This window comes from Colias philodice, chromosome 7 (assembly GCF_061535455.1).
Source record: "Colias philodice isolate Cphi_HAF_F1 chromosome 7, ilColPhil1 Martin Lab GWU primary, whole genome shotgun sequence".
In the NCBI taxonomy this organism is placed as follows: domain Eukaryota; kingdom Metazoa; phylum Arthropoda; class Insecta; order Lepidoptera; family Pieridae; genus Colias; species Colias philodice.
The window spans coordinates 4279424-4293188 of NC_143092.1; the positions used below are offsets into that span (position 1 = coordinate 4279424).

General features: G+C 35.5%; 1 protein-coding gene and 2 long non-coding RNA genes across 5 annotated transcripts in view; all 3 read left to right on the plus strand.

Annotated features, from left to right (window-relative positions):
• Positions 1-13765, plus strand: part of LOC149487000 (uncharacterized) — a 412994-nt gene that overhangs the window by 62874 nt on the left and 336355 nt on the right. The window lies entirely within an intron of this gene.
• LOC149487002 (fasciclin-2-like) overlaps positions 1-13765 on the plus strand; it is a 125915-nt gene that overhangs the window by 11126 nt on the left and 101024 nt on the right. The gene's annotated exons all lie outside the window — the stretch shown is intronic.
• Positions 8906-10473, plus strand: LOC149487003 (uncharacterized). The gene is made up of 2 exons (XR_016315864.1): positions 8906-9618; positions 10253-10473. It is a non-coding gene; the product is annotated as an uncharacterized LOC149487003 (long non-coding RNA).

A 13765-nucleotide genomic window follows, 5' to 3' on the forward strand; every position in this document is an offset into this window, starting at 1 on the left:
ACCACTTCTATTAATATAAACAAACACTCGAGTCAACTTCAATGCTCGCGCGCGATTCATGCAATTTTCTAATTAAAATTATAAAATACGTGTTGAAATAGCCTGTAGTTATCAGTATTACTTGTGAGTGTTAAAATGAACAATAATTATAATGTGGCGTTCATTAAAAAGTGTGATAAAACGTTACAAATTCGGCTTGAATGTAAAGCTAAGGGACCGCCACGGCCTGAACTTGATCTTACGCAAAAATGTACGACAAAAACGAAAACATATACGCGTGTGTTTAAATCTGAACAATATGTGAAAACACCGTGGTTGTGTGGTTGTGATGAAAGCAACAACAGATATTTACGAATGTCTTGTCGCTTTAAGTTATAGATATTTTTGCACACCAAAAAGAAAGACGTATGTATTTCCTTTATAAGTAATTTTTTTGATAAATGTACTGCTTTACACCATGTATTTTCAGTGTTTTATTTCAAGTGAACACCCATAAAATTTTGTCACGAGCCGCCTCTGGTACCAGCGTTCACACCATCATTTTTCTTTTTGTCATTGCGTACTAAGACCCCTGTAGAACCGCCATCCTTGTTACAAATGACTCGAAATTTTGTGTCAGTATCTCCCGGTCTAGTCGCAGTAATGTTATCGTATTACGTGTAGTAAATAGTATCTAATTGCAATTTAATTGATTTGTATTTTGTAATAAAGCATGTTTTTAACAGTGAGCGACTATAGTTATTTATTATAATGGTCATATATAGTGTTATATATGTATAGTCTATTTTAATTTTACCTTAAATTTAATGTTTTATTTTGTTTAAATACTTCGTTAGCGAACGCTCAACTGCAAACCCGAGAACCTAAGTAAAGTTTGACAGTTCGTTTAATCTAGCCATACTTTTGACTTGTTACCTCCCAAACTGCTAACGTATCCTTACAAAAACATTCTACAAGTATCTTCGTAAAACACGCTCAAAGAGCTCTTATGTACACTCGCGCACAAAGTCCATGAAGAATTTAACTGAAGCACGTCATTATTAAATTCCTTTTTACGCGACAGTACAGACTGTAGGCAAAAAGACGAGAAATGTGATTTGCATTGTTTTTCCCACGGCGCCGTGAATTTCATTGTCGAAGCACTTTCTCACTATTGTTCGCGTTGTAATTGTATATCGCTAATGATTTTACGAGATATGTGCTGTCTGGATGTTCGTGTGTCCTACGGTCATTGTGCCCATAGATTACTGTTTTTGACATATGGAATAGTTAATTGCAGAATCTATTTTTGTTCTACGTATGAAGCCATTTATGAAGCTGCTTCCGTGGTCTCGTAATTAGCCCGTTTGTTTGACTTTGAGCTGGAGGGCCATTAGAAAAATAGCCCACACAAGAAACCTACTTGCCTCTCACAAAGATGTATAATGATAGAAGACTTAAGTTCCACTACAATAGATAAGTCTTTTCATTCTGCTTCATTTTTATTATTTTTTTATAAATTCGGATGCTGTGTAATAAATGCTATAAATTCTATGAAAACAATAAAGCGAACGAGATGTAAATGACCCAAAATTAGATGTTAGAGAAACAGTATTTGTGTTGACTTTACATTTATGCAGAAAATCTAGGCTGCAATTTGGTACGAGAAATTTCTCTTTTAACATCCTTATGCAGTTCTCTTACGTGAGAGGCATAAATAAAGTGTAATTTTCTAATAAAATTTATGATCCTCATAAACTACAGCATTTCTCAGGCTGCATTCGTAGAAAGTAGCTTAAGTTATGCTCTTAAATTTTATCTTTTGATGTATAGTGATAAGGTAGTTTGACCTCAACGTGACGGGACTGTTATCAGTCCTTAGATCAAGCATTTCGTACTTAAACGACACATAATATAGTGGAAACGGGAACAGCATGTTTATTCTAGTACGTTAACTGTTTACTATCAAGTGTTTTAGCACTTAATTTGTTTTTATTACCTTTTAAATTAATGTGTGAGTTTTAATTAAACCCACTATTACTTCTTCTTTACATGTCTGTCTGTATTTTTATTAATTTCTCTTTTACAACAAACATTATCTTCATTTAATATCGTCGTTCATCGCTAATTATAAACAACAAAATGTTAAATAAAATAAGAACAAACGGAGGGAGGTCCCTGATTGATGTAAGTGGCATCAAGATTAAAGCGATCGATTGCATCCATTGCATATAATTAATAACATTAATGATTCATTAGCGTCATGTTCGGGCTATTTCTGTCCATAAGTGGCACGATAAACGGAACCGACCACGAAATCAAGTGAAGGATCGTTTAATTGAGTTTTAACATTAGGGATGTAATTTCTTGGGCGGCGCAGCGGGACGCTGAAGTATGTACTGTATACTGTAGACTTGTAGAGGCTGTATTTTATTTTTTTGTTTGTTTCTTTTATGTGTTTGCTGTTTATATCGTTATGTTTGCTGTTTACGACTTATGGTTTACAGTGTGATGTATTGTATAATAAGTTTGTGTTGGCAACGACGAAAACGTATGGACGATTATTTTAAATAAATAATAATAGCTAATTGAAATGAATAACTTTAGGTTATAAAAATAATAATATTGTACAAACAAATATGTGAGTTAACTATGCACATCGCGTTCGTTAAGAAATATTACTAGAAAAAAAGAAAGATTTAACTTGAGAAGGGGTTGCTTTAGAACGCTAAACGCTCTGCCCGGTTTCGTGACCAAACCCTAATCGTAGTCGAGAAGCGTGCTTAAATATATAAATAGCTTGAATGCACTTATCGAACTAGACTCCAGATACCAAGTTCATTAATGGCTATTTCGAGAAGTTTTAATGACCGTTAATTTTAGGGCCTACTTGATAGTATTAAAATGTACTGTAGAAGAAATCAATAATTGTTATAAATTCACCAAACACAAACAATGTTAAAATCTCAATATGATTCTAGAACAGGATCGACCGAGTCATCATGTATTTTATGTGCCAAAGTTATAGTACCACATATTAATTTGTAATAAGAAGTGTGAATAGTCTTATATATATATATATCTATTTCATACAGTATAAAATGATAGACATTTATTTTTTGTGTTTATGTTTCGCTTTATTACTATTTTTAATTATTACCATGTATCATATAGTTTCCTAAGTTCATATATTACAAAAGTACAATCTTATTCCACGTTTGCAAAGTTACCCGCGATTAACGTTTGCGGATATCTTATGAGGAAAGTTTTAATATGGCGATGTGTGCAACTTCGTCTTCTCTATTATAAAATTCTTTGTAAATAAAACCTATGAGAATTAATTACGAAGTTATTGGTTTGGTCTTATCTGTGGACTATTTATAAATTATTGTGTGTAGAATAGATATATAATAGAATCTGATTATTTGAACAATAAGCTAAAAAACAGGACGACGCGACTGTATCATTTCCCTAAATATTCTGGAAACATTATATTCCAAAAACTCAGATATCTATTTATAAAATTGAAATACATGTTGTTTACCATTTAACCACTTAACTGACTTGCAGTTGGATTAAAACGATATTAAATGCGAAATCAAATCGCAATTAGAATTTCGTATCATTTGTACTGCATTGCGGCCCAACTTGTAATGTCCAATTCATTGTTTGGAAGCTTCGTCGCTTATAAACACTATTTAATTACGCAACCAGTTTATTAAACTGTGCTATGAATATATTGTTACACGTATTTTCAGTCGAATTATTCGCAGCTATTTAATTTTCAAGCTATTACAATTATTAAAGCAAAGAAATATTTAAGTATTGTCATTTTCTTATTTATTTATCATGGAAACAGGGAACATTTTGAAGGATAAGTTCAGAAGAAAGTTCAATCAAGAAAATATTTCAATCATCAACATGACAATGTTTTAAAGACTGTAACTATTCAAGAATATGCCAACTGCTTTATGTTCGTATGACATTTAAGAAATAGAGTCATTTCTCACACCTTATTAAAACTTACTTTAATTAATTTATTTGCATCTAATGTCTTCACCTAATTAGCCTAATTTTCAGTTCTAAATGAACCAATGAGCTGTTAAATTTTATAGAATACTGTTGACGACGAAAGAAGAAGACAATAAATTTGCGCGTATTAATTTATTTTTCAAAATTACAGAATGCGTTTGGTAGAATTAATTTTAATGAGGGAGTGTCCTGCTCAGCGGTTGCGTGGCGAGTCCAAGTCGTAGAGGACAGTGGGGTCAATCCGCGGCCAATCGCACGACGCCGCGACGTGACGACGCGATGACGCAGTCGCAACGCTCCGTTCTGCACGATTTTATCGCGGCAACATGCTCCCGGCCTTGGAACGTGCTGGTTCCAACGAACTGTCGACCACGAAGCGAAGAATCAGCTATCTGGTGAAGGAAGCGGACAAATTTTAGTGAACGCCCGACGCACGATGCCGTCTGCAGTACGAATGTCGGCCACTCGTGCTACTCCATCCTTCCCCGGATATGTCGCGTGGATGCGCCCCAAGCTCCACTTCAACGGCGGCAATCGGTCGTCCTTAATGAGAACGAGCGTGTTCTCCTTGAGATCCCCCTTGTGCTGGTGCCATCTGGTTCGCGTTTGCATCTCGGAGACATACTCTTTGGACCAACGATTCCAAAAGTGCTGGCGTATTTGTTCCACCCTCTGGAACCTCGGGAGACGAAGCTCAGGCACGTCGTATAGCAGCTCAGCCGTTACAGGTGCAGTCAGCGGACGACCAACCAGGAAATGTGCAGGGCTAAGTGGAAGGAAATCATTGGGATCTGTGGAAAGATGGGTCAAAGGACGGGAGTTCAGGACAGCTTCAACCTGGGTCAATACTGTGCTAAACTCCTCGAACGTTAGATGTGCGTTACCTACTACACGTTTGAGATGGTGCTTGCAGCTTTTTACTCCAGCTTCCCACAATCCCCCGAAATGACTAGCGTAAAAAGGTATCATTTTAAAATTAATATTTTGCGAAGTTGCATATGCTTTAAATTCATCAGAACAGGTAGCTAAAAATTTTTTGAACTCATTCATGAGACCGACAAAATTCTTTCCATTGTCAGAAAAGATAGTCACGGGTTTACCTCGCCGCGATATAAAACGTTTCAAAGCTAATAGATATGATTCCGACGATAGATCGCTAACAAGTTCCAAGTGAACCGCGCGTGTAACAAAACATATAAATAAGCATATGTACGATTTTTGCAACTTAGCACCTCTGCCTTTACGATTCAACGTGAACACTGGGCCAGCGTAGTCGACACCACAACGTATAAACGGATAACCTGGGTCCAGACTAGGAATGGGTCGTCGACGCATTTTTCATCAACGAGACTAGACCGTTAAATGTCGTTCATCAACTAGTCGATCAACTAGTTAAAATCTTCGACTAGTCGATGTGTAAACTGAAACGAATTGACACGGTCGACCGACGCGCGACGGTATTGGTAATCGAACGTTCGTTACCTTGAACTGAGGTCTACACTCTACATGTAAAATTCCACATTCTTACCACGAAGTTATTACGAATTATAGATTTTCAAAGAATTCAATGTCAGGGTTGTCTCTAGTAAAGAAAAAGTCAGAGCTGTTTTTTAACAATTATATATTTATCACCTATCTATTACCAAGTTTTTGTTTATGTTTTAACTTGTCGTTTTAAGTCGTTAGTTATAGTCGATATTTTAACATTATTCAATATATTATTATAGGTAGGTAATCCTTATGATATGTAATAAATTAACTGAATAAAAAAAAATATCTTAGATTTTTAAGACAATTCAATAATATCAAATTAATACAAATTAATCTCCTTTTTTTTCAATATTTCGAGCATTGATCATAGTAATCTCATTAAAAGTCAAACGGAATTAACGGTAAAAATATTGAACTATCAACTGGTAGTTGATACAAACGTATCGACTGACGAGCCGTCTACGACGAGTCGTTTAGCCGTCTACGGTGGACTATTATACGGCCACGTCGAAGAGTTAACCGTCGCGGACGCGTTGACGAGCGTTTCGACTCTTTTGTTTAGTCGTTGAATTCAACTAGTCCGTTGATGAACGATGGACTAGTCGAATCGTTGAGTGTACATAGACGGTTAATTTAACTAGTCCGTTGATTCAACGCCCATGCCTGGTCCAGACGCTCCTGCGGTAGATTCCCCATTATAGGCGCGACCGTAGTCGGTTGCAGTCGTGCGCAGCGCATGCACGAATGTACCACCTTCCTTCCGAGGTTTCTGCCGCCGACCGGCCACCACATCTCTCTGAGCGTAAACAGTAGAAGCTGTGGCCCGGCGTGGAGTAAACGTTCATGCTCGAACCGAAAAAGCAAAAGTGAAAAATGATGATTAGCTGCGATTAAAATAGGAAATTTTTTATTAAAACTAAAATTTGGCGAATTTTGAATACGCCCACCTACACGAATTAAATTATTATTTGCGTCAAAGAATACATTTAATTTAGAAATTTGATTGTAGCCTGATATATTCGTTATATTTTTATTATTTTTAAGCGCATAGTAAATATCGGGAAACGATTCCTGTTGACTCAACTTTGCTAACGTTAATTCAGCACGATTTAATTCCTCGACTGATAATAAACCTGTCCACTTATTAGTTTTATTTCGCGCGTTATTAATAAAACGTAATACATAAGCAGCTGCGCGTTTAAGTCTATTATATTGTGAAAATCGAGAAAAAATAATTAAATTATCGTTTAAATTATTACTTATGTGACAACAAATATTTGTAGATTTAATTTCCGGTAAATCTGTATTAATTAATTTGGAATGTTTTAAATCGGGCAATTCAAAATGTACATTATGTAAAAATAACGGACCCTCCCACCATAAAGATGAGGAGCTAAGCGCTTCTAGACTTTGCCCGCGTGAGACTAAATCGGCTGGATTATCCTTGCCTGTGACGTGACGCCATGGATGTTCCTTGGTCAGCTCGTGAATCTCTGCCGTCCTATTTTGAACATAAGGTTTTAATAAATTAATAGGCATACCTAACCAACCTAAAACGATAGTTGAATCTGTCCAAAATACAATTTTATCAAAATTTGAACGCAGTGATCCAATAAGCTTATAATATAATCGTGCACCTAACAACGCACCACACAACTCTAATCTAGGTATAGTTGTAGGTTTAGTCGGCGCGATCTTACCCTTCGAACATATCAAGCGCACTGTGACATCAGCTGTTGCATTGATCGTACGAGCGTATGCGCAAGCTCCGTACGCGACCTGTGAAGCATCGGTAAATATATGTAGTTCGGTTCGCACTGGATCAATGCACATAACGTGACGCGGTATTCGTAAACTACTAAGAAAAGATAATCCATTTATAAATTTATCCCATATTTGCGAAATTTCGTTAGGAACCGATTCATCCCACGTCAATTTTAACAACCAACATCTTTGTAATAAATGCTTTGCGATAGTAATAAACGGACTCAATAATCCTAGCGGATCGTATATTTGTGAAGCACACGATAAAATAATACGTTTTGTCACTACTTCACTCTTTTGTATAATTTGCGTGAAATAATAAATATAATCATCGAGACTATTCCATCCGATACCTAAAGTTTTATTGTTACAAGTTTTATTCAGTAAACATAGATCGTGTGTTTGCGATTCATTAACGCTAGGCGTAATTAAATTTAAATTATGACTAAAAATCCACTTTCGTAATTTAATACATGCTGAATCTAAAAGACTACTAGTTTCTTTACAAATATTTTCTAATTCGGATATAGAATTCGATGAAACTATGAGATCGTCAACGTAAAAACAATTATTAATAGTATCGGCTACATACGGAATATTCGAGTGTTTGGCTAATTCCTTTAAACATCTACAACTTAGATACGGTGCGGATGCCGTTCCGTACGTCACGGTGTTGAGTCGGTACACCCTCAGCGGCTCTGAGGGATCATCCCGCCACAAGATCAGCTGCAGGTCACGCTGATCTTCAGCAATATTCAATTGCCTGTAAAATTTTTCAATGTCAGCGCATGCAACATACCTATTCTCGCGAAAACGTAATAAAATAGAAATCAAGTCACCTTGAATAGCAGGTCCAATCATTTGTATGTCGTTTAATGATACGCCGGAACTAGACTTCATACTCGCATCAAAAACTACGCGTAATTTAGTTGTGGTGGCGTGCTCCCTAAACACACCATGATGCGGTAGGAAATAGTGCGGATTCCCATACGTATTGACGAGACTCATATGACCTAAATTAATATACTCCTGTATAAAATCAGAATACATCTTTTTATAATTAGTATTTTGCTGAAGACGTTTCTCTAACGCGTAAAAACGACGTTCAGCTTGTGCGCGTGTATTACCTAATAACTCAGGTGATTGTTTCAACGGAATTGAAACACAGAAACGACCATCGGAAAGTCGACGTGTTGTGCGAATAAAATGTTCCTCACAAGCAATATTATCTTCGCTCCATAATTGCTGTAATTTATTGCTAGGCGCGGATAATTCTTCTAATTCCCAGAAATTCCTAACTAACTTATCGAGTGAATCATCTTCCGTGGATAACGTCGAATAATTACAATTAATATGTGATAATTTTTTATTACTAGTATACGGAAAAGATTTAATTGCACCTGACACTATCCAACCTAATTTGGTGTTTTGAAGGAAAGGACCACTTTTCAGGCGCATTTTTCCTTCGGTTATTAATTCCCAAAATAAATCAGCACCGATCAGTAAATCAATAGGTTGACTTTCGTAAAAATTGGGATCAGCTAACAATAAATTGTGAGGAATATTAAATTGATTTAAATTAACCGTGGTTGTAGGCAACTTTGATGTAATTTGGGGCAAAATCAAACATTGAAAACGGGCAGTGAAGCTCCCGTCGCGCGATTTAATTTCAATGTTACAAGATTGCGAACATTGCGTAATAGAATTACCTACACCGTGAATATGTTGAGTGGACTGTAATATTCGTATATTTAATTTATTTGCAAACGATTGCGTTATAAAGGATCGCTCGCTTCCGCTATCTAGAACTGCGCGTGCGCAATAATACTCACCCGATTCATTATATACTTCAACTATCGCCGTAGACAATATGACAATCTGTTGCGAAGAATTGTCATCCTTTGTATGCATAACGGTTTGTGCGTGATTAATACATTGAAGTTGCATGTGTGCGTTATCTACTGAAACCACTGAAACGGGATGCGTATTAGTAAGCGAGGGGTGCTCGTACGTAGTTAACGTCACTGTATTTTGTTTAATTGGTGATAATTTAATTGCATCACAAAGTAAACTATTGTGCTTTTGTTCACACTTTCTACACGGACCAAAAAGACAAGTACCAACCGAATGACCTGGACGCATACAATTAATGCATAAGTCTTTATCCGTAATTAACTTAAACCTCTGTTGCGGGGATAAGTCGAGAAACTTCTGGCATGAATACAGCTGATGCTTTTCGTTACATAGCAAACATGACTTGTAATGGCTGCGCGACTTATTGGATTGCGATTTAGATTGTTTGTTATCCGAAACTATGTTGCAATGAATTTTGGATGATGAATTTTTATTTTGGTAAGTAGAAAATTTATTTGAGTTATTTGAAATACTAGGTTTATTGTGATTTACGGATAGTGTAGTTAATAAATCGGCTTTTTCTTTAATGAATTCTAATAAATCGTTTAGTTTAATAATTTTGTCCTTGTTTATTTTATAAAAAGTGTTTTTAAATTGTTCCCACTCGCGTTCAGTGGTAGGATCTAACTTTGAAACTACGATATAAATAATCAAAGTGTCCCAGTATTCCGTGGGTTCTCCTAAGATTTTAAGAATACGTAAATTTTTTAAAACTGTATCAATTAAATTGTGTAATTGAATAGCCGATTCTCTTGAGACGTTTTGAAGTGAAAATATTGCCTTAATGTGACTTTGCACTATCAATCGCGTGTTATTAAAACGGTGTAATAAAAGCTCCCATGCAACCAGATAATTTTCGGATGAAAATTCAACGTTTTCTATAACGATTTTGGCATCGCCTTTTAAACTCGCCTTTAAATAATGGAATTTTTGAACCGGTGGTATTGTTTTCGAATTGTGAATTAAGGATGAAAACGTGTCGCGAAATTCTACCCAGTGTTCATGTGAACCGTCAAAGCTAGGTACAGAAATAGTCGGTAATTTTACTGAATCGTTATTAAAATTGTTACAGGTCGTATGGTCGTGCGCTAAGGAACAGTCAATGGATTTATTAGATCTATCCTCGGAATTATCTGGGTTTACCATGCAGTCCAGCATCGCCAGGACAACATAATATTCCCTCTCAAACTCTACGCGTGATTCTATGAGTTTATCCGTTTCTGACTCCGGGACAAGATCTTCGATTTTACTTTGTACTTGGTTGAAATCGTTCATTAAACTTTGTGCACCTGGTATACGTAATTTTAGTTCTGCCCTTTGATGTGTATCAAGATCCACGTTTTCAAAAGACGAAACATATTTCTTAAAATTCGTTAACCTACATTTGATTAATCCCCTTTTTTTCCTCAAATCCTTAAGCTCCTTTTGCTCAGAAAGAGACATAATGACTGAAGTAAAAAGCTACAAGTACTTACGTGCCACGTGAAGCAGATTCTTCGGTAGCGTAAAAGCACGTGAGGAGGCAAGCAACACCGAAAGCTCTGGAATATACAAAGCACAGTATCACTCAGATGAAGCTTTACAGGGTTGGATAAATTAGCTGGCCGTCTTACCGAACTGCACTGTAATTTTGCGACTTCCTTGCCGATTGCGTCTCCAAAATCCAGGATGTGATCCGGTGTCGAAGGTCCAGAAAATGTTGACGACGAAAGAAGAAGACAATAAATTTGCGCGTATTAATTTATTTTTCAAAATTACAGAATGCGTTTGGTAGAATTAATTTTAATGAGGGAGTGTCCTGCTCAGCGGTTGCGTGGCGAGTCCAAGTCGTAGAGGACAGTGGGGTCAATCCGCGGCCAATCGCACGACGCCGCGACGTGACGACGCGATGACGCAGTCGCAACGCTCCGTTCTGCACGATTTTATCGCGGCAACAAATACATTTCAGAATTAGTAAGAGCTTCTATCCATCCCTCGAAGCAAATTATGTTATGCTCTAAATGTACATTACAAGCCACAAGGTACGTTGTATTAATTAACAAACTTCACTTACACGGGTAGTTACGTTGGTAGCTTCTATCCGAGCTCTGTTTAACATTATTAAGTAAATTTAAATGGCAGCTTGTTTAGCTTCAGAATTTGGGATAACATGTCAGTGGTTCTTTGGCGGTTGCTAATTTGAAACAAAGCTTCTGTTTTGGGTGTTCTTTTACTGCACGTGTTTAACTAATCTTTTGTCAGTGTCAGTGTTCTTGGGTCGATTAATGAGATAATAATGTTTCCAACTAAACATACAAAATATACAACAATTGTTCTTATATCATAAAAGTTGATGTAAATTTATAGTGATAGTAGACACAGTGTGAACACTAAAACAAGACCGTTAAAATATTCAGCCGATTGATGGAAAGCTTACGAAACCTATGTATATTGGTTTTCAGTGACACATAACTAAATTGTGTGCACATTCTCTTTGTGACGGTTTTTCAATAGATTGTTATTTGAAAAATACAAATATATACGTCCTACAATGATTTTAATTGCTGGAAAAATGTGCCAGGTAACATTTCAATTTTAATAGATTGAGGTTTGCTAGTAACTGGCTATTAAAAGTGGCAAAATAGAAAAGCGATTTTTAGTTTTATGAGTGGTGCGTGTTTGTTATTTGTTATTTGTTGTTCTGTAAAATTATTAAAAAAAAAATTGCCAAATTCGGCTCCATTGCTATTTAATCTCTCGATCAGCTAGGAAAATCCTATGTAACAATTATACATTTTAAAGAATTTTCATCCACTATAACAAATGAAACTTTAACGATATTGAAACCATGTCCATCGGATATCTTTTTTTTCTCTATTGTCTTGAGATGTAGACCTAATGCAGTAAGCTTCATAGTTTCTTTGACGTCATCAATAAGCCCATGCTGGACTGTTGCCAGACGATAAGCACTCAACCCAACCTACCCTGAACCGGGTTAATAACCTCTTTAGATATCTGCAATTTATAACACCACTATCAAATTGATCATTGCATCTGACTCATTCGAGAAATGCGAGGCGTTTTTATTGGCAGACCTTTTATTATGATATTACTTCGATAGTACCAAACAGAAATAGATACATATTAACAGTTAAATTTTGACTTATGATTTAGCACACTATTTAAGTTTGAGATAATATAAAAAATTTTGTCGAACAATACTGTTGCGTAGTTAATAATTAATGTTATGCTTAAAACGATTACAAAATTTTAATATATCGTCTGCAATAAATATAGTTAAGCATACTATATCTGTCGATATCTGAATATTGATCGGCAAACCAAATGGCTCATAAAAATTACATAAATTTTAATAAAGCTCTGAGCGTTAAGGGTTATTGAAATTAATGACGCGATTCTAAGAATAAATTATGGTATGTTATAAATTATAAAGAACAGTTTATCTAGTGTAATAACTTCGTTAGAAGATAATTTGATTAACTAACATTCTAGTTCATAAGTAGGTAATATGGCCTCGTAAAAATATTCGTTAATAAGTTTGTTGTAAAATATTATACTTTATTAAACTTCGCTAGCCACTTAGTTATTTTCAGGTCTCTTTAAAGTCTTGGATTTTTATTTTATTAAGTCAATTGTATTAAGGCTTGAACCACGCAAATATTTTGTTATTCTTTTTAATACTGGTTTTTCATACCAAGCAAAAGAAACGATACAAAGAAATTCTAAAGCACGCTAGCGTTGACTTATTTATTGCTTTGTACTTATGAACTCGGTGAGAAAATACGAGTATGTACAACCAGTTCACATATAAATGGTTTTTAAAGTAACCTAACAATGAGGCGGTCCAAATATTAACTATTGTGAGTCAGCTGTTAATAAGTGAGTGCTTGGGCAGCATTATTGACATTAACGAGTATAGCATCCGGCGGGAACAGTGTGGATGACATATCGTGTTACTTTTAAATAAATAAAGGGGACAATAATTAGGTGCCCGAACTTTGGACTGAGGAAGTTCGCCTTCATTAAGGAGCTGATGAATGAAAGTTATTGTTACGAGAAAGTAGTGACGAAACAATTGCCCTGAGTTTGTCGTGACAGAACACATGTCATAAGTTGTTTCATTGTTTGTTGTGTTTGTGTGAGCATTTTCTTTGTTTGATTTTAGTATAGTGTATTAGCTATTACAATCTGTAAAATAAATTAAAAATTATTATAACTAACTACCTAACTAATCTGGCAGAATAAGATTATGTAAAAGTTTAAAGCCTCTCTTATTTTCTACTTTATTTTGTGGTGACCTGAAAGTTTCGTTAAAAATGAAAGAAACGCTTACATTTGGTTACATTATAAATATTTTCACAAGTTCCTTTATAAAGAAATGCAGCAAAAATTTACATCTGTTTATTTATGGTCCCACAAGTGGCTCATAAATATAACATTTTATTGCTCCGTTAAATGACACTCGGTATCTACTGGATATTATGAACTTATGGAGCTGTCAATGAGTTAAGAAGTGTAGCGATGATTCTTGGGTGTAAATTGTTAAAAAATAAATATGTATTCTATATTTCACTTACACGCGACT